Genomic DNA, 25,895 nt, shown 5'->3' with positions numbered 1-25,895 from the left:
GAGGTAGATGGAGGGCAGAGCTGAGAGGTTCCATTTTGAATACATCTGGAGCCAGATGTGTTAGCTGAATATCCAGGTCAAGTGTCAACCATTACACTGAAATGTTGGTGTGGAAGGTAGGGGAGAAGTTGGGCTAGAGTCATCCACATAAATGTGATTGCTGAGGTAACAGGAGAGCCTGGAGACAGGCAGGCAGAACATAACTGGTGTCAGAAGGAATCGTCCTTCTTATCACATTTTGCTAAGTCCAAAAGAATTAAGAATAAATCCTGCAAAAGGAGCTTGCTTTCTTGGTAATGTGGTTGTTGGGTAGTGTTTCCTTTCCAGGTTCTGTCAGCCATCAAATGCAGTCTGAACACCAGCTTTTATATATAAACATGTCATTTTTTTTTTTTTCATTATGAGATTAGATAAGAGTTCAGCAGAAGAGGCATTCTGACCAAAGGCAGAATCATTAATGTCTTGGTAATGTTTTAATGGAGAATTAGAAGCACAGAAATCAATTATAAAATACAGTTAACTCAAGAAATAAGCAATGGCAAAAAAAATCCTAAAAGCATTTTTATTTTACCCTTTTATGGACCTTGTATTTGCATCCATATTTTCATCTCATTCTGATATTTTCTTCTTAATCTGATGCTAATAGTAATTCACATTTCATTAAGTCATAAAATTAATCATAAAAGATAGTTCAGAAGTACCTTGGGTGGTGGAGAAGCAGTTAGGAGATGAAACTGTCTATATAGAGAATCAAAGCTTATTCCAGTGTCTGCCCTAAGCATTTCTTATGTTTTTAGGCTGTCTGGCAGAAATATTTCCTGGTATTAGTGCTCTCATACTTACTTTGTTAGGAAGATCCTAGCAGCCAACAAGGTGTTGATGTTTCAAATGTTAGATGAAAGTTGACATTTAAACACAACTTATCTCCAACTTAACCTCTGTCCTATTTTATGTTATTTTAATGTACACAAGGGGGTCCCAGTCTAATCAGGGAGTCATAGAATATTGTTCTTCTGTGTTTTCAGGAAAGTTTTTTTTTTTTTTTTTTAAGATTTTATTTGTTTATTTGTCAGAGAGAGTGGGAACACTTGCACATGCACAAGCAGGGGGAAGGGCAGGCAGAGGGAGAAGCAGGCTCCCCACTGAGCAAGGACCCTGACATAGGATTCTATCCCAGGACCTGGGATCATGATCTGAGTCAAAAGGTAGATGCTTAACTGACTGAATTACCCAGGTATCCCTCAGGAAAGTTTTTTTTTTTTTTTTCTTTAAAAGAGCAACATGATGATGATGTTTCATCATCAGTATTTCCTTGATGTATCCTTTTAAATTCCTAGCATGATAATGCTTTGTTTTCTTAACATTTCAAGGAAGTAGAAAAGTATTATGTGCCAGCATCTTTAGGTTAGTTGGGGAAAATTTGGTATTATATCAATGTATTTGAAATTTAACATTCTCAGTCTCATTTGACTATTGTATGACTATTACTGATAATCATTCTCTGATATTCCCATTGAACTAGAGTGAGTTTTTTTTTTTTTTAATGTAGTAAGCTGTATTTAAGCATGCTATCAGTACAGTAGGGAAATTAAATGAAATATTTAATCAGCACTTTGACTTACAAATAAAAATATGTAACTTTTTAAAAGTAGATCAGTAATTGTAAGATATAATCAAGGAAGAAAAAACTTGGGCCTTTATAAATAGTATTATCATATAAAGTTTCTGAATTTTTTTGTACTTTAAAATTATAATAGAGACTTTAAAATCTACATAAACAAAGATGATCTTACTAGTATGGTGATGTTATTTAAATTTTAACAACTCAGTGACACCTGAGTTAGTTAAGTGGCTGCCTTCGGTTTAGGTCATGATCTCAGGGTCCTGGCATCTGGCTCCTAGCTCAGTGGGGAGTATGCTTCCTGTGATCCTAACCCCCCTCTTGTAGTCTCTTTCTCTCTCAAATAAATAAATAAATAGAATCTTCAAAAATTTTTATAAGAATTTTAGGTTTTATTCACAGTGGCAGGCAAATATAAGGATCTTTAAATTTGAACAATCTAATTTTCTTATCCATTTAGAAACAGTTCTAAACTATCTTACATTTTTTCTATTTATAGATTGAAAGATGTACTAGATCTCATACTATTGAAAAAGGAAAGTTTTTGGTGCATAGCTCTTCATAAATTATAGAAAACTGTGAGTTGGATTGTTTTCCTCAATTCCATTAATTCCTATTAAGAGAACCTATCCACATACCCCCCCACACACCAATATGTACTTAAACACACCAGTTAGGTCCTTGAATTAAAAGTAGTTCCTGAGCTGTTTTGTGTGTGTGTGTGTGTGTGTGTGAAGAATATAATATGTGTATGTATTTAGTTAATACAGTTTATCCAGCTGGTCTTTTATAAATATTTACTGATGTTAGTGACAACTGAGAAAATTAGTCAGTGGGTGCAAGCATAGAGTTTTCACAAGAATTTAAATCAGGTAAAAATGTTGAAGAGAAAGTAATGGCTGTTGAATGTATTATAGAAATGACTGTGAAATGAACCTGGAAAAAAAGAAAGGATATCTGGTTTCCAGAGACAAAATTAAATCACATTTTCATTTAGAATATTACAAAAAACTTTTGAGATATTTGTAGATTTATTTTAAATTTTATTTAAAAATACTTAGGGACTTACCAGTCTGGAGTAAGTCTGCAGGCCAGAATATTAAAACATTTTGAGGAAAGTTTTAATTTCAGACTTCCCCAAGGATGTTGTGAAATCTCTTGGGAACAAAATTGCAGAATTATAGAGATGTTCTTCCAAACTTTCACTTGGACCTGATAGCCTGATTTTTTGTTTTTTGTTTTTTGTTTTTTTCCTGCTACTGAGTGAAATGCAGAACAGCTAACCAGTCAAACAAAAAAGGCTGGATCTGGAGAAATGTATAATTTGTGAAATTGCCTATAGTGAATTGCCTCAGAAAATATGGTTTGAAACATAAGTGGCTGGTGATGCTGAGAACATAAAAGAATTACATTCTCTTATATTCCCTGGTTTAACACATGACCTGAACTATTTGTCCACAGCTCTTCCATTTTCCTTTGGTAAAAACCACATGAGAAACTAACTAGGAAATTAAACTGTATGTGTGATTGTTATAGACTAAATTGTGTTCCCCAGGTATTCATATGTTGAAGTCCTAATCCATTACCTCAGAACATGACTTTATTTGGAGATACGTCTTTTAAAGAGGTAATTATAGTTAAATGAGGCCATTAGGGTGAGCCCTAATCCATTTTGACTGGTGTCCTTATAAGAAGAGAAGATTTGGGGGCACCTGGGTGGCTCAGTGGGTTAAAGCCTCTGCTTTTGGCTCAGGTCATGGTCTCAAGGTCCTGGGATCAAGCCCGGCATCGGGCTCTCTGCTCAGCGGGGAGCCTGCTTCCTCTCTCTGCCTGCCTCTTTGACTCCCTGTGATCTCTGTCTGTCAAATAAATAATTTCAAAAAGAAAAAAAAAAAAAGAAGAGGAGATTTGGAGATACAGAAAGAGAAATCAGGGATACATGTTCACCGAGAAAGGCCATCTGTAAGCCAAGGAAAGAGACCTCAAGAGAAACCAAACCTGTTGACACCTTGATCTTGGGCTTTCAGCCTCCAGAATTGTGAGAAAATTACCAATTTGTGGTTATTTTGTTATGGCGATCCTAGTAAACTAATATGGTGAAGTAAGTACTAAATCTTTGAAGAAAAAAAGGATTGTCATTTAAATCTTTTAAAAAGGTACATATCCTGGGGCGCCTGGGTGGCTCAGTGGGTTAAAGCCTCTGCCTTCCGCTCAGATCATGATCCCGGAGTCCTGGGATCGAGCCCCACATCGGGCCCTCTGCTCGTTGGGGAACCTGCTTTTTCCTCTCTCTCTGTCTGCCTCTCTGCCTGCTTGCGACCTCTGTCAAATAAATAAATAAAATCTTAAAAAAAAAAAAAGGTACATATCCTGACATTTGAACAACCAGCTCCTGTATGTATTGGTACTTACTTAACAGTTCTGATTTCCTGTCATGTTACTTTCATTTAACGGATATAAATGTCAACACCTGCTCACCTAGCCATTTCCTTCTTTCCACCTGGGGTTGCTTACAGTTCCTTTCATTCACTTTTAGGTATATGTTGCAGGAAAACATCTGGGAAAAAACAAAAACAAAAACTGGATCTGAATACTCTCTCCACCTTTTAAAAATTGTGGTAAAAAACACATAACATAAAATGTACTTGTCTTTACCGTTTTTAAGTGTATAGTTCAGTAGTGTTAAGTGTATTTACATTTTTATGCAATGAATCTGAAGAACTTTTCATATATGACTTTTGTTATGTTGGGGTTGTTTTCTGTTTTAGTTTGTTGAATCATGAATGGGTGTTGAATTTTCTCAAATGCCTTTTCTACATCAGTTAAGATTATGTGGTTTTTGTCTTTCATTATGTTAAGGTGGTACAATATATTGATTGGTTTTTGCATGCTGAACCATCTTTGCATTGCAAGAATAGATCTTGCTTGGTCATGATGATGTATTATCCTTTTAATGCATTATTGAATTTAGTTTGCTGGTATTTTGTTGAGGATTTTTATGTCAACAGTAATCAGAGATACTGGTTTTCAGTTTTTCTTTCCTTGTAAGTGTGTTTTCTGGCTTTGGTATCAAGGTGAAATTGACCGTATAAAATACATTTGGAAGTGTTCCTTCTTTTATTTTTTTGAGTTTAAGAAGGGTTATATTAATTCTTCTAAAAAATTAATGTTTAAAAAAATGTTTTATAGAAATCACCAGTGAAGCCTCTAGTCCTGAGTTTTTCCTCATTGGTAGGTTTTTGATTACTGATTAATTCTCCTTATTAGTTATAGGTCTGTTCATATTTTTATTTCTTCATGATTCAGTTTTAGTAGGTTATATGTTTCTAGGAATTTATCCATTTCTTCTATGTTTTGTGTTTTGTTAGTATATAATTATTCACAGATAGTCTCTTTTTTTATTTGTGCAGCATTGGTTATAATATCCTCTCTTTCATTCAAAGAAATCCACTTTTTAATAGTTGTGAGAACATGTTACTTAAACTCTTGGGGTTCTTATCTGTTCATCTGTAAAATGGGCATGTTATGTATGGTGCCAGATTACTGTTCCCTACTTAACGTTATTTTATTCAACTATTTATGGTCACATTGTTGGTGCTTAATATATAGTAGTTAGTACTATTTTTCATTATTGAGTCAGAGAAATTCCTCTCCCTTTATAGATCACAAATCCCTTTCTCATTCCTTTTCAAAAGAATCATGAGCTCTAAGCTTCATGTATATTATTAACATCCATTTCTTAGGAATTTTGAATCCTGCTGCTGTTTTGTCTCTTACTATTCTTATAGAGTTCTCGTTTTGATTGTATGGCCCTTCTGTGCACATGTTTAACTCAGTAAGAATATATTACTTACAGAAGTCTTTCATTATTCATTTCCTTATACATAACCATGGGCGGATATTTTACTAGTAGGATTTTTCTCTGAGGTAAGTATTTTTCCGACTGTATTTTCTATTAAGTGGAGTAATTCCATGGTCATTCCAGATACTATGGGATACTGTTTTCATATAACTATCCTGTAAATTTAAATAACTTGAGCCAAGTGAAAACCTATTAACTCCCTGTGTACCTGTTTTTAGTAGACGTGGTTTCAGTTTTTAGGATGGAAGTGAATATAACTTTTTGGGTTTTTTTTTTTTTCTTTCCTTTATGGACTGCTTTTCACGCATTGTTTGGGAAGGCTCTTGTTTGATTTACGGGTTGATTAAGCATAGTTGACTTTTAATTTTGAGCTGATTAAGCTGTCTTAAAATAGTCATAAGCCTGGATGGTGTGTACACAAATTTTTCTTATTTAAATACCAACCCCAAAGTGGTATTTGGCTTTATGAACAAAGGGAAAATACTTTGATTCCCCTTGTGGAAAACATACAGTTGAGTTTTATTGGCATTGTTGTTAACTATTGATTGTCCTATAAATCGTAAAGGGTAAAATATTTACCTTTGCAGGGTAAAGAATAGAATTTGGGTATAGAGAGAGGAAATACAGCATTACTATACTTTCTTAAAGTTATCCAGAGTAATTGGAAAACTATGAGTGAATTCAGCAACTCTTATCTTAAACCTAATTATGTAGTCTGAGGCTATTCAAGGGTAGTATTGTGGACTCTTGATTTGGGATTAGATCAGCATAGATTTGATTGAGAACTTTATCTTTTGCATTGTCAACAAACAATCCCTTAATTTGAGAGGTTTACAATAATAAACATTAATTTCTTTCTCATGTTAGGTGAGGGCTGTGTGTTGGCCATAGCTTTGTTGGTATCAACTGGGCTTCATGTGTCTCCTGATTCCTAGGCTTTGGCTGGTGAGCAGGTATTTTCTAGGGCATACTCTTCTCTTGTTAAGTCAAGAGGGTTATAAGTAAACCACAAAAGTATACTTAGACCCTCACATCCCCTTGACCAAAGCAGGTCAGAGGGCTCAACCCCAGTCAGTGAGGTAGGGAAGTGAATTCTGCCTCCAGGAAGGCACAGCAAGTGTAGGGAGGATATGACATTAACAATAATTCAATGTACCATAAGAACCTATCTTGGAAATACTGTGGACTCTCTCTAGGCATTCCCATAATAAACTCAACATGTCGATTCAGACTAGAAAGAAATTCTTTCTTTCTTTTTTTTAAAGATTTTATTTATTTATTTGACAGAGAGCGAGAGAGCACAAGAAGGGGAGCAGCAGAGCAAGAGGGAGAAACAGCTGTATGTACTTCTCCCTCAGCAGGGAACCCGACGGGGTGTGTGTGTGTATGTGTGTGTGCTCAATCCCAAGACTCTAGGCTCATGACCTGAGCCAGAGACAGAAGCTTAACCGACTGAACCACTCAGATGTCCAGAAATAAATTATTTCTGAATCAGAGAATTTTAGAAACAAAAGATTTTTTTTCTTTTTTCAGTCATGGATTCCTTCAGAGTGATATTGTAAGTCAAGACCCAAAGGTAAATAAGATTAAAGTGGGGGAGGGAAATCCAATGTACTCCCAGCTGACTGCTTCCTCTTTGCTTTCTTGGTTTCCCTCACTGTGGTTTCCTGGCAAATCCTAAGATGATTTTGCAGAACAGAATTTGAAAATCATCAGTGCAGGCTTTACAGATGTTTAGGGGTGTTAGGTTACAAGAAAATGTAAAACATTTGTGTAGGTTGCACAAAGTTAAGCGGAACTGCAAGAATTCTCAGAACCTTTACTATGTTAATGTTTCTTGCAAATCTCCAAGATGATTGTATAGCATTGCCAGAATCAGAATTGCCCAAAATTTTGTGAAGAAACTTAGTGTTTTGGAACACATCTTAGGGACAGTTGCATTATGGAGTAGGATGGAACAATTGGCTGATTTTTTTTTCAGCTTGTTAGTTGCAGTGAATGGATTAAAATTAAAATTATCCTCACTTCCTCTCTGGGAGTCTTTGTTCATGTTGCTGAGTTTGTTCATATGACCAAGACATACTTCCACAATTATGTAGTGGTTCATGGAGTATTTTAACCTTTGAGAAAAGGGGGCCTCATGAATGCCTTTGTTAGGGTCCAATAAGAAGGAAATTGAGTTGAGTGACCATGAGTAACTGGTTTCACAAAGTGAATGAATGATTCTGTGATCTCATCTAAGCAACTTAGGGGATAAACCACAGTATTAACACATGCCTAGGTTTTTGGTTTTTTTTTTTTTTTTTTTTTCCCAGTGAAATTAAGACTCCATTCATGAAGAAAATAATGGCTATTGACAACTATAATTTTCCATAATACAAATTCTGCTCTTTACTTTTATTTTTTGTTCACAAGTAAATGTCTGTTGTGCATTTGTATCATTTATGTCCTAGGATACTGTTTGATAGCTCTCTAAGCTATCAAATAATAGATAAATTTGACCCAATTCTTATCAAGAGCTGAATAGCTGTTACACATTCAGAGGGAGTGATCATCTTCAGTTTTATCTAAGGAAAACCCATGATATCTGGTGGTGGTGGAGGACAGAATGGAGAAGAGCCCATTCTTATATAATTACCTATGATTTGAAAATCCAAAATTTCCAGGGGATTAAGATCTTTAAAAAATTGCATTAATAAGTGGGAAATAGCCAGAAAAATTAGGATGAACACTTGGTAGAATTTGTTTTATCTCTCAAAATAATTGTACAATACAAAAAGTAAAGAAATTGAGTCATAAGAAAATTGAGTCATAAGAAAGAGAAAGAGAAATACTTTTTAATTTAACTTGGATTCTTTCATAAATACTGAGTAAGTGCAACTTCAGATTTTCCTCCATTGTTTTTATAGAGTAAGCATTGTATTACTTTTATTTTTTACTTGATAGCTGTAAGAGGCAAGTGCAGTATTTATAATTTTATGAGCAGTTGCCTCAGGCATTAGTGATTGGAATTGTGAAAGAGCAAAATAAAACTTTCCAGGTGTATGTAAATGAAAGCCATATGTGAAGATAAAGTTCTGATTAGAATACAGATTAAAGGATGACATTGATTTTTCAAATGTACAGTTAAGGTCAAAATTTTTTTTAAGTGAGTACAAAGATCTTTGATTTCACTAAGTTTGTGCATCTCTTGAACGTTCCCCTGTTATTTAAGATAAGTAGCAGGTATGGGGATGTTTTACCAACTAATTTCCAATTTTGTAAAAGCTGTTCTAAGCTCTCCTTTTGTTCTAGTGTCCCTCTTAAAAGGGTTCTGTATTTTTCTCCACTTGACTTTTTTCTCTCTCAAACTGAAAAAAACCCGAATAAACCATTTTAAGTTTGCATATTAAAAAACAGAAAAGTTTGTACAAGTCACAAGTATACACTTACTGAAATTTTCACAAATAAGTTACACCATATAACCTACACCCCACAGACCCCTTAGTATTCCCTTCTATATGCTTAAAAACTTTTGTATATATATAAAAGCAAAATTTGGGGGCCCATGAACCTCTAGTTAGGTCATTTCACATTTTAGAATTTTTACCCTCCTTTGGGAATTGACATTTCAAATGTGATTATACATCATACCCCAATGAGTTTGTCTGCTTATTCTCTAAATACTTGAAATTACTTTGATTTTTCCCAGAGCTAGTTGTATCTACTAATGCTTGGAATTCTTTTATCATCTTGGAAACCTCTATCTTGAAACCTCTATCTCTAATATGTGCCTATATGAGTTTGTTTGCCCAGATTTCAACTATTATATTTGGATTACCTAAATAGTAACCAAGATTAAACATTGCTTTCTTAGAAGTAGATAGATCAATATGTAAGTAATATCTGGGATCTTCTCTTCCTTCTTATTAACTTCTAGCTCTCTATTGGTTTTGTGAATAGTTACCTGTTGTATCACATGGAGGGGAAGGTCATTATGTTATTTTTCATAGTAAAACCAAATAAAAAGAAGAATTGATTTTAGGTTTTTTTGCCATTAGTGGTTGGACAATCATCCCTCCATAGTACGGTATGTTTATGTATTACTACAATATAATATATAAAACTAAAGTTTAAATTTGTATTTAAAAAGATTAAAAAAGAATTGCTTGTGTTTTTCATATGTGTGTGTGTGTGTGTGTTTTCTTACAGATAGGGAGAGCACACACATTCACGCAAAGGGAACCGGACTAAGGTCCCCTGATGGGGGGGGTGCTCAATTTCCACCGTGAGATAATGACTTGAGCAGAGATCAAGAGTTAGATGCTTATCAGACTGAGCCACCCAGGCGCCGTGCTTGTATTTTTCTGTTACATGTTCTTGGAATACCTTCCTTATATAAGAAAGGTAATTTTTCGTCTCCTTACTTAAAGAAGTTGGCCAACTGGCCCTATCCATTTTTCTTAGAACTCTGTTCTTTTCCTTGTATAACCTACTACAATATGTAAGAAAAGGTTTGGAATTGTTACTTAATGTCAGTTTTCCTCTGTAGACTTAAGCTCATAGTTTTAGACCAGACTATATATATTTTGTTTGTGAGTTTATCTGTAGTGCTGACCCTATGCTTGTCATATGGTACAGGTTTAATAAATATTTGTTGTATAAACAGATGACTTAAATACTATGATTGTATTCTTTACAAAAAGGATACTGTAGCGATTGGGCCTTCTCTTGGCATAACAGGAGCCATCTGCCTCCTATTTAGAGCTCAGCCACAACCCTGGGTCCCTCCCTAACCCTTCAAATCTGAGCTTTAAGTCCCTCTTCCTTCCTTCCCTCTGGCTCTGACCTTGGGCCCCATTCAGAGAACCTGGCTTGGGTCTTTCCTTTCTGTTGGAGCCTCCCATCTGGTTTGTGGAGATGGAATGTTACAGATGTGCTGAATGCCCAGGGCCAACTCTGTGAGCAGCTATACCCATATTCTTTGTAAACCAAAAGGCAAGAAGGTTGAAATGTGCAGCCTTAAGTCTGTTTCCTGTCACAATAAATTTTTAAATCCTTAATAACTCTAGGTTTGAATATTTGTGCTACTTTTCATGGGCTTGATTCAGAGAACAGCATCTACTCTTGAGCCCTGGCTAAGAGGCTGGGGTGCTACATTCCGCTGATAGACTTTTCTAGTACTCACTTTCAGCCTCTCTGCCTGAAGTTTGACCACTGCTATCACTGGATTTCCCATGACTGTTCAGTCTGTCTTAGGGGATGGCCAATAAATTCAGATTCCTGAATGTGAGTTGCTTACAAACTGTGGTTGCCGTATTCCGTTGGCTGCTATACCTTGGCTGCCAAATTTTATCATTCTGTTTGTATTCACAGTTTGGCCTCTCTTTCCCCCAGACAATATCACCTTCAAATTATGGTTTGTTTGTGTCTACCTTTTGGGCAGCAGGGCTGTGCAGAGTGATGTTCAGAGGTGACATTTGTGTTATTCATGTATTATATACTTCATCCTGTACCCCATTCATGATCTATCATAATAAGAAAGCAATCCAAAGTTACTAATACTCAGCTGGAATTGATGGATATCATTATAAAAAATCATTCTTTTCAGTGGTACTCACCTTTCGACATGGTTCAGCCTTCTACCATTAACATGGAACCCTGATCCTGGAAATACAGCCTTCTCTTTTTTTTAATTTAAAAATTATTTATTTATTTTTATTTTTAAAATTTTTATTAACATATAATCTATTATTTGCCCTAGGGGTACAGGTCAGTGAATCATCAGGCTTACACATTCCATAGCACTCACCATAGTACATACCCTCCCCAATGTCTATAACCCAGCCACCCTCTTCCTCTCCCCAACCTCCTAGCAACCCTCAGTTTGTTTCATGAGATTAAGAGTCTCTTATGGTTTGTCTCCCTCCCGATCCCATCTTGTTTAGTTTTTCCCTCCCTACCTCCCACAACCCCTGCCCTGCCTCTCAAATTCCTCATATCAGAGAGATCATATGATAATTGTCTTTCTCCAAGACTTATTTCACTCAGCATAATACCCTCTAGTTCCATAGACCTCATTGCAAATGGCAAGATTTCATTTCTTTTCATGGCTGCATAGAATTCCATTATATATATATATATATGTGTGTGTGTGTGTGTGTGTATACATATATATATGTATATATATATACCGCATCTTCTTTATCCAGTCATCTTTTGATGGACATCTAGGTTCTTTCCATAGTTTGGCTATTGTGGACATTGCTGCTATAAACATTTGGGTGCACGTGCCCCTTCAGATCACTACATTTGTATCTTTGGGGTAAATACCCAGTAATGTGATTGCTAGGTCATAGGGTAGCTCTATTTTCAACTTTTTGAGAAACCTCCATACTGTTTTCCAAAGTGACTGCACCAGAATGCATTCCCACCAACAGTGTAGGAAGGTTCCCCTTTCTTTTCATCTTTACCAAAATCTGTTGTTTCCTGCCTTGTTAATTTTAGCCATTCTGACTAGTGTGAGGTGGTATCTTATTGCGGTTTTGATTTGTTGGAAATACAGCCTTCTGCTTGTAAGTAGGGGTTGTTTTTCTGGGCAGGTGACTTTCTTGTTATTTCTTTTTTTTTTTTCTTTAAGATTTTATTTATTTATTTGAGAGAGAGTGAGAGAGAGAGAGCATAAGAGGGGAGAAGGTTAGAGGGAGAAGTAGACTTCCTGTGGAGCAGGGAGCTCGACGCAGGATTTGATCCTGGGACTCCAGGATCATGACCTGAGCCGAAGGCAGTTGCTTAACCAACCGAGCCACCCAGGCTCCCTCTTGTTATTTCTGAAGTGCTCTTTGAGGTATTCACTTCCACGGCCCAGGTTAAGGTATTCTGTTTTAATGGCATATGACTTATTTTCTTTTCATTTGAGATACTCTAAAGGACCTGTGGTTCTAGGTCCCATTAAGAAAGGAGTTGTATTTGGGTACCTGGGTGGCTCAGTCAGTTAAGTAGCTGCCCTCTGCATAGGTAATGATCCCAGAATATAGGGATCGAGGCCCACATTAGGCTCCCTCCTCAGCCAGGACTTTGCTTCTCCCTCTGACTCCCCTCTCTTGTGCTCTATCTCTCTCACTCTTTCAAATAAATGAAGACAATCTTTTTTAAAAAAAGGTTTCTGCACAGTGAAGAAAACAATAAAAAAAATTACAGAATGGGAGAAAGTATTTGCAAATGACATATCTGATAAAGGATTAGTATCCAAAAATAAATGAATAAATAAATAAATAAGAAAGAAAAAAAGAAACGAGGTGTATTGGCCTGGTATTACCTATTAGCATATAAAAGTAAATCCTCCAGAAGCTGGCAGTAAAGGTTAAGCATGTGGGAACTAGCAGAATTAATATGCAAAGCACAGAGTCAGGTTTTACAGCCTCAGGCAGCACATCTTACCACATTCAACTAATTACAGAGTAGTTATTTAAAGGAAAAACTGGATGTAAATTACTTCATTTAATAATTAAGTTATTAAAATTAAAATGTGAAGAATTTGCTTTAAATAAAATAATTGGTATATTTGTTTTTTTCTTCCATAGTGCGATCATGGAACATGCCCCCTCTGTTTTTTTAACAGCTGTGCCAGGTTTTACAGAAGGCAGATTTATCAGCTTTTGTGAAAAAACAGGCAGTCACTTGCTGCTGAGATCAGAGAGAGGGAGGCTTATGAGAGCTGATAAAATAATCAACCCCAGGACAAAAATAGATGTACACTATGTAGAGTAAAAACAAAATATTTTGTTATGGGGGACTATAATAATATTACTAACATACTGTATAAAGTTCTTCAAAGGAAATACGGTAGATCCTGTTGGTTATTATTCTCAATACCCTTTCCCACCCCTTTCTCCCTTGGGTACTTTAACTATAAAAGTTGCAGAAGTTAAATACAATTTATTTAGCTTCTCTTGAAGCTAAGCATGTAACGTATTTCTAGTTAATGAAACCTGGGAGTGGGGAGGTGGGAGTTGATCATAGAATGTTTAGTTCATTCTGCTTGTTAGGTCCCCTCAGTTTCTTCTCTAAGTAAATAACCATGGAGTAAAGCTATGGAAGATGCAATAAAGCTTTTTTTTTTTTTTTTTTTTTATAAACATATATTTTTATCCCCACGGGTACAGGTCTGTGAATCGCCAGGTTTACACACTTCACAGCACTCACCAAAGCACATACCCTCCCCAGATGCAATAAAGCTTTTAAATGGCACCAAAAATCATGGGTTTCTCTGACTCTTCTTAGAGACTTTTAGTGATTTTCCGACCCTGGAAAAAAAAACAAAAAACTTCATCTGTGCCTAGCAGCTGTTACCATACTTTCACATATCTTATACCATTTCACATTCTAAGGAGTTTTGAATTTTTTTTTTCTCCTAGGTGACCCTTCTTTTCAAAACTTTTGATATGGGGTTTAAATATTACTATTTAAAGGTATGGATTGGTTGAATGAGTGAGGCAGGGAGGATATATGTTGTGCTATTGAGAGGTAAGATGGCTCCAGGAATATTCAGCATTGGCCATAGCAGCACCACCAGAAAGTATATTTTAATTAATTATTAATTAGTTTATTTATAGCAGATGATGTATTTTAAAGGAAGGCTTTGTCTTTTTTTTTTTTTTTAAGATTTTATTTATTTTTTTGACAGACAGAGATCACAAGCAGAGAGAGAGAGAGAGAGAGAGAGAGAGAGAGGGAGGGGGAAGCAGGCTCACTGCTGAGCTGCTGAGCAGAGAGCCTGATGCGGGACTCAATCCCAGGACCCTGAGATCATGACCCGAGCTGTAGGCAGAGGCTTTAACCCACTGAGCCACCCAGGCGCCCCATCAGATGATGTATTTTAAAAGAAGTTTTTGAATTGAAACCTGGCTTCATTATCCTTAAAAATGAAACTAAGAATGAAGGAAGCATTAAGATTTATGTACTATATTTAAATTTCTTCTTCCACATTTTTTATGTGAATATGATGCCCAAGTGAGATGTCACCATTTGACATGGTTTGGACATTTTGCTGTCTTGCTTTTTTCGTTCTTCTGTAAGAAGAACATTATAATTAAACTATCAACCAATTCTTCCTTTTACACTGTTTATCTTTATCTGTAACTTAGCTAAATGTACTGTCATTCAAAAAATATTTTCAATTAAATATATATATAATGCAATTACACAAAATAAATAGAAAACTTCTTTACATATCCACACAGAGGGGATTGAGATGATTGTAAATATTGTTTGAGTAATTCCCAACTGGTAGTTTTCAAAAGAGATCTCTAAAGGAAAATAAAAACAAAAACAAAAAAACACTAATAACTTTAGTAATTGCTTAAATTAAGTCAGAAATAGGTAAGATCTTTTTTATTAAATTGAAAAAACTGGCTGAAAAACATACATAGTCTCATTTTTAAGGGAGGGCATGAAATTTATTTTTAAAAATTACTCTTAAATTTTGAATTGGTAGAAATGTTTTTAAATAAATATACAATTTTAAAGTACAGTAGCAGTTGCAATTAAAGTTCCTTGGACGGATAAAAATACATGATGTGTATATGTTCTATAATTTTTTTTTGGAAATATTTAGGAACTCCTTGAACATAAAGCTAATTAAGTCATACAACCTACATATTTACATATTATAGAATTCATTTATGATGCAGCTGATAAAGACTCAATTATTTTTCTTTATCAACATATAAGAGATTCCATTGCAGATATGAAGAAATTTGGTATTTTAGTGGCTGAAATTCTAAAAGCTTGACCAGAAATGAAAGATTTTATCTAGATTAAAAAGTAAGAGAATTGGGTACCTGGGTGGCTTAGTCGGTTAAGTGTCTATCTTCGGATCATGTCATGATTCTGGAGTCTCAGGATCAAGTCCTGCATTGGGCTCCCAGCTTTGCAGGAAGTCTCCTTCTCCCCTCTCATGCTCTCTCTTACTTGCTCTGTCTCTTAAATAAATAAATAAAATCTTTTAAAAAAGGGTAAGAGAACTGATATTTCCTCATTTTGGGCCCTCACAGGGCTATGCCCTTCTTTGTCTTATTGAGTTAAACCTTATTCTAGTATTATTTCTATTTGACTAGAATGCTTTAACTTTATTTATCAAATGTGGTATTTATGCATTTACAAAGGTAAATATTAAATTTTATTGAAAGCTGCTGGAATTTCCTCTTCTATTAGTCTGTTCAGAGAAGTGGCTATGATGTTTGCATTTTGTATAGATGCCCAGGAATCAGCCTTAACATTAGTACTTTTATCTCTTGGGACATATTCCAGAGTTTTCTAAACAGTCTGTACATCCATACAAAGATTATTGTGGTTTTTAATATTGCTCCCAGCAATTCCCTTGACTGAATTGTTAATCCAGTTTCTCCCACATTGGTGATACCATTGTAAACTGTGAAGGCCATGAAGGCTAAGTTTTAGGTTAAACCCTAAGAAAGCTTCAGAAGAAAGTCTTCTCCTACAAGTACTATACTCAGACTTTGAGAAAACAGTTGTTCTTTAGCCTTTGCTATACTACTAGCAGATGTTCACACTGTTAAATTTTGAAAAATGGCAATAGTTGAATTAACTTTATGAATCTGTGAGGTCAGAATCTATGGACTCTGAATTCATTCAATGAGGCTCCAAGAGACTCAGTTTATTTGTTAAGACTGCTTAGTAAGAGGTGACATGGCTAAATAATTGGTGAAATTTGAATATGAACTCTGATTAGTTGACAGCCTCAGTGTAAAATTTCCTAAAATTGTTTATCATACTGGGTCTGTGAAAGAGAATTCTTTTTCTGAAGAGATACGCATTGAGGTATTAAAGGGTTATGGTATTAAAGGTATTAAAGGGTACAGTGTCTATGATTCACTTTCAAATGGTTCTGGAAAAATTTTTCATATACATACACATACATATAAATAGAGAGTGAGAAAGATGAGGCAAATATGGCAGAAAATTAACAATTGATGAATCAGGGTGAAGGATACACAAGTACTTTGTGTAATTCTTGCAACATTTCTGTAGAACTTCTTTAGAACTAAAAGATAAAATGTGTTCTCAAATTAAAATTTCAGCAAAAATTAATGTATGTTTATGATCACCAGAGAGGCATACTCCTTTCTAATCAGTGTATTTCTGTATTTTAAAATAATGAGAAAGCATATATATGACTTTTTAGGACATCTGAAAGCAAGAAGTGAGACTTCCATTATGGCTTTGGGGACTGCTGATAGTTGGTGCAGGAAATGAATTCCATGAGTACTTCCTTCCTGTCAGGACTGAGAACAAGCAGCCCTAGAGAGCTGCCTCTTCAACTCGACATTGTGGAGAAGGTAAGGATTTTATTTATTTCTAGGTTCTTCCTTCTAGTTAAGAAATCAATTATGTCAAAGTGCTAATCAAATTCCTTCATATACAATTATAATTTTAGGGTATAAATAAGTGGAATGCCTTAAACATGGAATACTCAAAAATCTTGATTTTTTTTTCTAACAAAATATGAAAGCTTTGCATTTAAATTAGGGTTTTGTACATAATAATACGGAACACTTTTAGTCACTTATACAATTATTTGACTTCAAAGATTGGATTAACTGTGATTAACTATCTCAGTTTTTCCTAACCTTTATTTCATGTAGTTCATACTTTTCAATAATGATAATTTCTTACATGCTTATATGAATCATATTTAATATTTATGCTTTTGCAAGACTTTCAAAAATTAGGAAAGAAAATTCCCATCAGACTGTATGTTGGCAAATAGGACCTTTGTGTTATTAGCTCCTATGAATTAAGCCAGGTAAAGTGAGGATTAGTAATCAGCATTAGACAAATGGGGAAAAATGAGGTGCAGAGGACTGAAATAACTTTTTCAAAGTAAAATAATCTCTACCTGAGTTTATGATGTAATTTATGGCATCAAGCAGTAGAATTCTTTATAAGACTTACGAATTCTCTTAATTATAATGAGTTTGTAGTTAGACATATAGTCCTCTTTGGTCATTCTTTCTATTTGTTTATACTAAGTTGCAATTCAAAGGACATAGTATTTTTTGCAATTGAAACCTATAGAATCCATGCTGCTTTGTAATTGCCAATGGCAAAATATTCTGAAGTCAAATTGTGGAGTTTTAATAATATTGTGATATTTTGATTATGATATCTTGTGTGTATGTTTTAGCAATATAGTTTGAGTCTTCTCATTTAGAAAAGCTTTAAAGATCATCACTTTGAATATCAACTTATTTCTAAAATCAAAGTATAATACTCACCTAATACTGGTACTATCGTCTCATGTTGCAAGAAATGTTGGAAGTCCTACATGGCGTGCTAAGAAAGATCTGATTCTTCATATCTCTCTGGATGCAGGTCCTCAAGGTTCAATCTTGCCATATCTTTTTGAATATTTCCTTACTCTTGGTTACCCAAATATTCTTCTGAGTGTTGAAATCTACGGTTTCTATTCTGTATCCTCCTGTATCCTTTGAGTTGCCATATTCTATTGTATGGAACACTATTTCTCCTAAGTCTCCTTATTTCCTCCTTCTTCTTTTAAAATTGGGTTTAGAATGGCTTCCATCTTCACCTCCATAAGCAAAGTCCCAACTCATTGTGGGGATATTTTCTATTATTTCTCCATAATGGGAGGTAACACAGAATTAGAAATTTCATAATTAGGTATGTAATGAAAAACATTTAGAAAGAGAAGGTTCTATGATGACTCAGGCCAATCTCAATGAAGCCATCAGTATTTTCAGCTTTAATCTTCCTCTTTAGTCTTTTCCTGGCTAAAAATCTTTCTAACATCCCCATATTTATTTTCTTATTCAATACTGTAGTCAAAGTGAATACCTAACTGGCAACCTATGCAGTACACCTTTAGTCTCTTAATGTCAGTTTTGCAACACTTCTGAAAGGCAGCTTGAGAGGGAGGGAAAAGAAGAAGGAGAGAACAAAAGCTTGAGGAGGCAGTAGGGGCTGAATCACAAAGACCCTCACATGCTGTGTTCTAAGGAGTTTAAAAAAGGTGTAAATGCTAAAAGGAGAAAAGTTCATAATGTCTAATGGAATTATAGAGAAGGTCAATATTTTGGATTGATCAAATGACACAACAGTTGAATTAAACATAAATATCAGATGATGCTTTTTAGACTTTGAACTGTATACAGATCACTTGGGAATCTTATTAAAAATGCAGAGTCTAAGTCCTGGGTTGAGTGTGGAGCCTAAAATTCTGTATTTCTAACCAGCTTTAAAGTGATGCTGGTTGCTGCTAGTCCGTGGGCATACTTTGAGTAGCATGGCTTTAGAATACGCTAATCTATTTGCATTGAAATATACATTTTACATGAAGACCTTTTATGAAAAATTTTTAAATAACTTCAAGTATACCTGATCTTAGTATGTAGATTAAAAAGAACGAAAGAAAGATGTGCAATGGAGAATCAACCAATTAAGCATGAATTTTAAAGGATTCAAGTAAGATGACAAGAATCCAAAAGAAAGTAATTAGTTTTGAAGTACTAGAGAATATGGCTTTACATTTCCATCAGGGTAAACAGAAATAGCACACATCATATTCATACATAGTTTTAACTTCTAGAGAAGAGGATCTGAATCATTTATTTGCTCATGTTGTTCTGCCAAGGTTCATAAAGTTTCTTCAGCAGGTAAATCTATGTGCCCTTGTCATAATCATAGCCTTCTGCTAACCCAAGTATTTTTTCTCTAGAAACTTGAAGGTTGGGCCCTGAAGAACATTTACAACTAGTCTTTTTAGGTTTCTAACATTGATATTTTTCAGTCCTATGTTTCTTTCAGATTTGATCTGTTAATTCTGAATGGTGATAATACATATTTACATATATATTTATATATGTTCACATATATTTAATCATTTATATTTGTATAATGCTTTAAAATTCTTTCCACATACTCTCATTTGATGCCCATGATGTTTCTGTGAGTTTGGCTATTTTGTCCCATTTTATTAAGAAGGAAACAAAGGCTAGAAGATGTCAGGAGACTTGTCCAGGATCAGGTAGTTACTAAGTGGCAAAGTCAGGATTCAGATTTAGGTATTTGGTTTAAAAATCTTATTTTCTTTCTACCAGGACTTACTTCTTTCTGTCATATAGAACATATAGAGAGATGAAGTTCTTGTCAGGTTAAGAGAATAATTTCTAAGATAGCTTAAACAAAGACTGTAGAATGAGAACAGAAAAAAAAAAAGCTTCCCGAAAACTCTGGCCAACAAGTCACCTCCAGAGTTGAGATATATTAACTCTGATAAAATAGCAAGTTTTGACATATAGCAGACAACAGACAACAGGAAGAGACCCAAAGCTTGTAGGTGTACAGACTGGAATTAAGTTACTTTTGTCAGTGAAATCCTAGTTAACTGGGTTTTCCTTTAAAGTTCAATCTCCCTTAAAAATGAAAAAAAAAAAATGAGAGAGAGAGGCAAATTTTATTTAAAAAATTTAAAATAAACAGTATTGGCTGAGCTAAATAGCTGTTACTATTTGTGGTAGACTTTTTATATCGTTAAAAATTTGAATTTCTGTTTATGTATGTGTGGTTTCACAGTTTAATGTGTATGTATTATGTAAATTATAAATGCTATCTATTCCTCTAATTAGGTTCTTTTTCGTTTCCTGCTTGCTGAACTATTTTTAAGGAGACTTGGGCATTGTTCATCTTCACTTCCTTGTAAACATCTCTGCCACCTAGTGGACTATATGATATCTTTCAGGTTGACTCATTAGGTATGTGGTTAATCACCAATATATAAAGTGCTCCTATGTCACGCTAAGTGAATTAGGAAATAGAATTGGGATGTCTGTAAATCCTGGATTTATATGTTAAACTGTGCTAAGGTAAATTGAGAGGCTGGCCTGTACATAGCTATTTTGTACCTTGAGATCTCTACATACCGAGAGAAATGGCTTCTGCACCCTAAATAGCTATTTTGGTTAGCTTACTGAAATGAGCTATGAAGGAAAGGTCCCATGAGAAGTGGGAGGAAAGACTCTTAGGACCAGGGATAAGTGTTTGAGGAAGTAGTTCTGATCCTTGGTGTTGCCAGTAAGAGATGATGGAACTCTGGAAATTTGGTTTTATCTGGGAAACCAGCTAGAAAACTTGTTTGAAGAGCCAGCCCTTGGGTCTGGTCATATTTTTGTCACAGGTATAATGAAATAAAACTATGTTATTACTATTACCAACTTAATAAATAACATCATTATTAGTTGAAATTATCATCTAGTTTGCATGTTCTGTTTTATCTTTGTAACTACAACACAAGTTCTCAAAGTTTTTGCCTGTGGGTGTGTGGGTGGCTCAGTCGGTTAACTTGGTTGTGGCTCAGGTCATGATCTCATGGGTCGTGAGATAGAACTCTGCATTGGGCTCAATGGTCAATTAGGAGTCAGATCGAAGATTCTCTCCCTCTGCCCCTCTACCTACTTGTGCTCTCTCACACTCTAAAAATAAAAAATATTAAATTTTTTTTGCCAAATGTAATCTAAGATTAATTATTATGAAAGTGCTGGGAATGGAATCCTTGTGGTATTGAATGTATTAGTGCTAGGGGTTCACTTTTGGACATCTGATTTTCAGAAAAATTGGCAAATTCAGAGGTAACCCCCCCCAACCAAAACCATTTGCCAGCCAATGCAGAAAATGTAATTGAATTGAGATTATTTTGATGTAGAGGTAAGGATTTAAAATGAAGTAATTATCTCCCATTATAGCTATAGTAATATTGGAAGAATCTTCATAGTTTGGGGAGCACATTAGCAAGGATATTCTTGAGCATTGTACGATCTCATCTGCTTCTTATAAAATGCACACCAAAACCATTCCGAAATTAGAGAACGAAGTTTTGGTTTGGAGTTTAGAATTCAAATTCAAATAAGGTATTTGTTTTAAAGTTGTCTTTCCTAATATAATGTCAGAAAAATTTAAGTTCTCTAGAACTCTGTTAAAATCTGACACACACGTGCCCATGCATCTATGGACACACAAACACTTTAACATGAAAGATGGAGCTAGGCAACAAACAGTTGCCTTTCACTGCTTGGGTTTCAGTTCCTGGCCCTTTGATCTGTGGGATAACCTGTGTAATGTTTTCTGGGTCCTCTGGATTCTGACTTTGCTCTAGTTTCCTAGTTCCTAACTTACTTTTGACCTTTGTTGAATTTTCTTCCTTGACTTAAGACTTGGCTCTTCAGTTGATTTAATTGGGTTGGACACACAAGAATACCATGACATGAGTTTGGAAACAGAAATGTCAATAGAGAAATAGTCTACTTATTTGTAAAAATGCAGTTGCTACTACTTAGTTATAGTTTTTCCATGTTTAATTATTATTATGATAAATACTTTCTTATCACAAAGATAATAAGTATATATATTGCTAGAAATATTAGAAAATACTTTAAATTTCAAAGCAAAAAAAAATGTAAGTCTATATCACATGGAGAAACATGAACAAATAAAACTAAAAACCCGTTTTCAGCACATAAGCACAAATTTTTATTTATTTTATTTTATTTATTTATTTTAAAAATATTTTATTTATTTATTTGACAGAGACACAGCAAGAGAGGGAACACAAGCAGGGAGAGTGGGAGAGGGAGAAGCAGGCTTCCTGCACGCAGAGAGCCTGATGTGGGCTCCATCCCAGGACCCTGGATCATGACCTGCGCTGAAGGCAGTCACTTAATGACTGAGCCACCCAAGCACCCCAAGCACAAATTTTTAAAACAAAAATAGGATGATACTATTTTATTTTTTTTTACTTATGACCAGATGCACATTTCCCCATGTCCTTTTATTTTCCTACAAAATCATTTTTCAATGGCTATAGAATAAACCACTGTGAATATAATGTATTACTTTCTTACTTTAGACAAATCTAGTTATTTGAATATTTTTTCTATTTTAATAATATTGTGTGAACATCTTTGTATATATATAGATTTGGTAGACTTAGAATATTTCTGTAAGATATATTTTCAAAGTATGCATTCAGAGGTGGACACATAGTATTAACAGTGGTTCCAAAGTATAGCTATTTTCCATTTAAGAGTAAACTTAGGGATTTTGAATCTTTTGTAGGGAAGACCACCCTGTTTGATTATATTCAGAATGAGCAGAAAACTTATTATATGGTTTCTTTTTCCACTTAACATGCAAGTCATTATTCTGATTTTTATTGTTTTATGCCTTCTTTGGTTTGGTCTTTGTTTACTTTTGGATTTTGGTTTGTTTATGGTCCAAAAAATAAAAATTCTTGGGGCAGGATTTTTTTTTTTTTTTTTTTTTGCTGAAATCTGGTGCAAAATTGATGATATATGAAACAAAGAGCAAGTAAAATATCTTGTTCTTACATGGAAAATGTTTCTAGTTTGCCTCATTTCATCATTTTCCTATAAAATGTTTATTAAAACCTTCTCAAGCATATCTGGAATTGAAACTAAAACAGCAACCTCAGCATGTACAGTGAGGGTATAGACTTGTTCAGCCTTCCCATAAAGGCACCAGATAAAATCCATCTTGTAAAACAAGGTAACAGTTAAAATTATTCCATAGCAAATGTACTGTGCCAGGTCTCCGTGCCAACTCATAAATATTTCCATCCACATAGACTTTCCAAAGGATAGTTTTCCAGTTGCAATTAAACTCCAAGCTGTTGCATATTTTGGGGCTTCAGTAATTTTGCCTATATACAATTAAAATTTTGAAAATAGTATTCTTAATTTATTATCACTATAATAAATTCTTCTTAAAGAAATGTGCCTTCAAGTCTTAGTTATCCCTATGTAGTAAGCTATATACCAAATCTGAAGACCTCCATTTTAATAAGGTAGTAGACACTTTCCATAAGTTAGTAGATACTTTCCATTATTCCATAGATAAACCCATAGAGGAGAGCTTCAGACACAATGATTATAGTAAAAAACACTGATAAATTCATTAAAACGAAAGAGTAATATGATGATCCCAATGTCAAAATAGCAAAAGCTCAGACATTTGGTTCTAAAGAAATGCACATTTTGACTTCCTAAGTTCCTATGGCAACTAAGTTTTTATGATTTTATGCCTCGAAACAACTAGATGTCTTGGGAAATGCCCTGCCTGTCTTTCTTTGTAGATCTATTTTATCTTTATGGTTATTTCTTTAAAATGTTCATAGCATATTAAAAATTCTTTTTTATTGAATGCCCACTATGTTCCAGGATCAGTCCTAGATGCTTACTTAATTTAATCCTCACAATAATTCTGAGAACTAATGTTATTGTTGTATTACACATAAGAAAATGGAGGGTCAGAGAAGTTGAGTAACATCACCAGTGTCACACAGCTTAGAAACAGAAAAGCTAAGTTTCAGACTTAGTTCTGGAAGAAATAAATGCTACAAATTAGATTCTTGAGAGTAGGCTATTGTCTGAAAGGAACAAAGTATAAAATAAAGTACTGATAAATACCATTTTATCTCATTTTTGTTTCCATATATTTATGTTTTGTTTGTAGGAAAACTGTAAATGAAAATGGCAAAATAAATCCTGCATCAAGGCTACTTTTCATATATTTTTTTGTTGGTGCTGATGAAATCTAAATTTGGAGAGAAGAATCAGAGCTGTAAAGATACTTAAAGTTTAAAGATTCTTTCTGGCTATGCAAGTAGTTTGTTCAAATAAGTACTTCATATTCTTTCAATAATGTTTTAATGATTATACCATTCTATCTTAAAGTTTACTACCATTTGCTTTCTATTAGAAAATCATTTTAAATTAAGGGCCCCTTTAAGATGAAAAGTCCATAGACAGTAAGAAGTTAATAAATGAGAGAATATTCTTTTGTATTTCACCAACCTGAACCTATAGCAAGGATCTATATATGTGAAGATTAAAGTATAAATTACTCAACTTTTTACATTTCTTTTTTGTATTCTTCCATGGCACAGCTATTACCCAGTGTAGAGAATGTATTCTTTTAGCTTCTTCCAAAGTACTTATGTCTACTGAAGTGTGTCCAGTAATAGAAGGTAATTTACTTCTATTTGAAGCTAAAGTAAAAGCTGATCAGGCCAGTATGACTAAAGCTACCTGCCAGTCACATTCAGAGGAACCAAAGAAACAGTAAGTCTCCACAAAGTCCAGGTGAATTCTTGCTGCCCTGGAACACAGTACTTTATAAACTGTTTTGTAACGTGTTGAGTTTCTATATTTATTCTGTTTTCTCTAAACAAATGGCATTATTACCCAAAGAAGGCTTAAAATGCCAAAATTAACTGGTGTCAGTGGAAAATTCAACTAGCGATGAGTAGAAGATTAATCATCAAGGAAATAATTAGCCTTGGTTTAATGCATCAGAGTTTAAGAAGACAGGCAGCATTTTTGAGCTGCAACATTGCTAGCAGGCAGCATTTTGCTCTTTCTTAGTAATGTTGTGGAGAAAGAAAACTGGATTTGGAGTATGAAGATTTAAGCTTTAAAAGGGAAGAGGGAAAGGGAGAAAAAGGTTTTTTGAAGACTTTGGTGAGCAATAGGCACGGAGTTAAGAGTGTTCATATTTTGTCTCGTTAAATCTTCACAACACTGAAACTCAGAGAGGTTAGGAGATTTGTTCTAGGTCAGAGCTAGAAAGCAGCAGCTGTAGAATATAACTCTATGTTAATCCAAACCTGGACCTCATCTTCTACTCTTCTTATTTGAATATAATTATATACAGTTGATCAAGGAGAAGGATAAAATCCATTCATTTTTCTGAGTGTCATCCTGAGTGTCACCTACTTCAAAATCATTTGGAAATTCCCAGTCTCATTCCAGACTTAGGAACCAGAATCTTGGGGAAGGGCCTGGAATGTGGCAATTATAACAAGTCCCATGGTGTGCTTTATTATGCACATTAAAATATGAGAGCTGCTGTTCTAGAAGAGGGCATGAAGACTGGAAAAATGTAGATTGAAAAATGACACTTGAACACTTTCATCTCTCAAAGTTACTCAAAACCAATTGTAATACACAGGTTCCTGTGAAAGGGAAGCAATATGAAAATAAACCAACAGCCCCAATGACATAAAGGAAGCCTGGGGGAATACATGGATATTCTTTGGTAGGTACAGTCAGCCAAAAGCCAGACAGGAAATCTTCTGCTCAAGGTCATGACAATTCTTGTTGTCTGAAAAACTCTCAACTATATATTATATTTTTCACACACTGGAGGATAGACACATCTATTTGGATTTTAGTTTGTAACTGGCTGATCAACAGGGAGATGCAAATGAAATCATGGAATAGAGGAAAGATCCTGGATTTTCAAGAACTACAGACTTGGGATTGAATGTTTACTGGATGCTTGATGTAATTAAAATTTTGTGGCCTCAGATTTTTATCT

The 25,895-nt window shown here is 34.6% G+C and overlaps 1 long non-coding RNA gene across 1 annotated transcript in view; it reads left to right on the top strand.

Moving 5' to 3' along the window:
• The window catches only part of LOC131830400 (uncharacterized), a 52,010-nt gene that overhangs the window by 14,887 nt on the left and 11,228 nt on the right, over nucleotides 1-25,895 (top strand). The window contains exon 2 of the long non-coding RNA XR_009353139.1: nucleotides 16,669-16,822. This is a non-coding gene — a long non-coding RNA (uncharacterized LOC131830400). The remainder of the gene's footprint in view (nucleotides 1-16,668; nucleotides 16,823-25,895) is intronic.

Source organism: Mustela lutreola, chromosome 4 (assembly GCF_030435805.1).
Source record: "Mustela lutreola isolate mMusLut2 chromosome 4, mMusLut2.pri, whole genome shotgun sequence".
NCBI lineage: Eukaryota > Metazoa > Chordata > Mammalia > Carnivora > Mustelidae > Mustela > Mustela lutreola.
The sequence above is the reverse complement of the archived record's forward strand: the minus strand, read 5'-3'. Positions and strand labels throughout refer to the sequence as shown.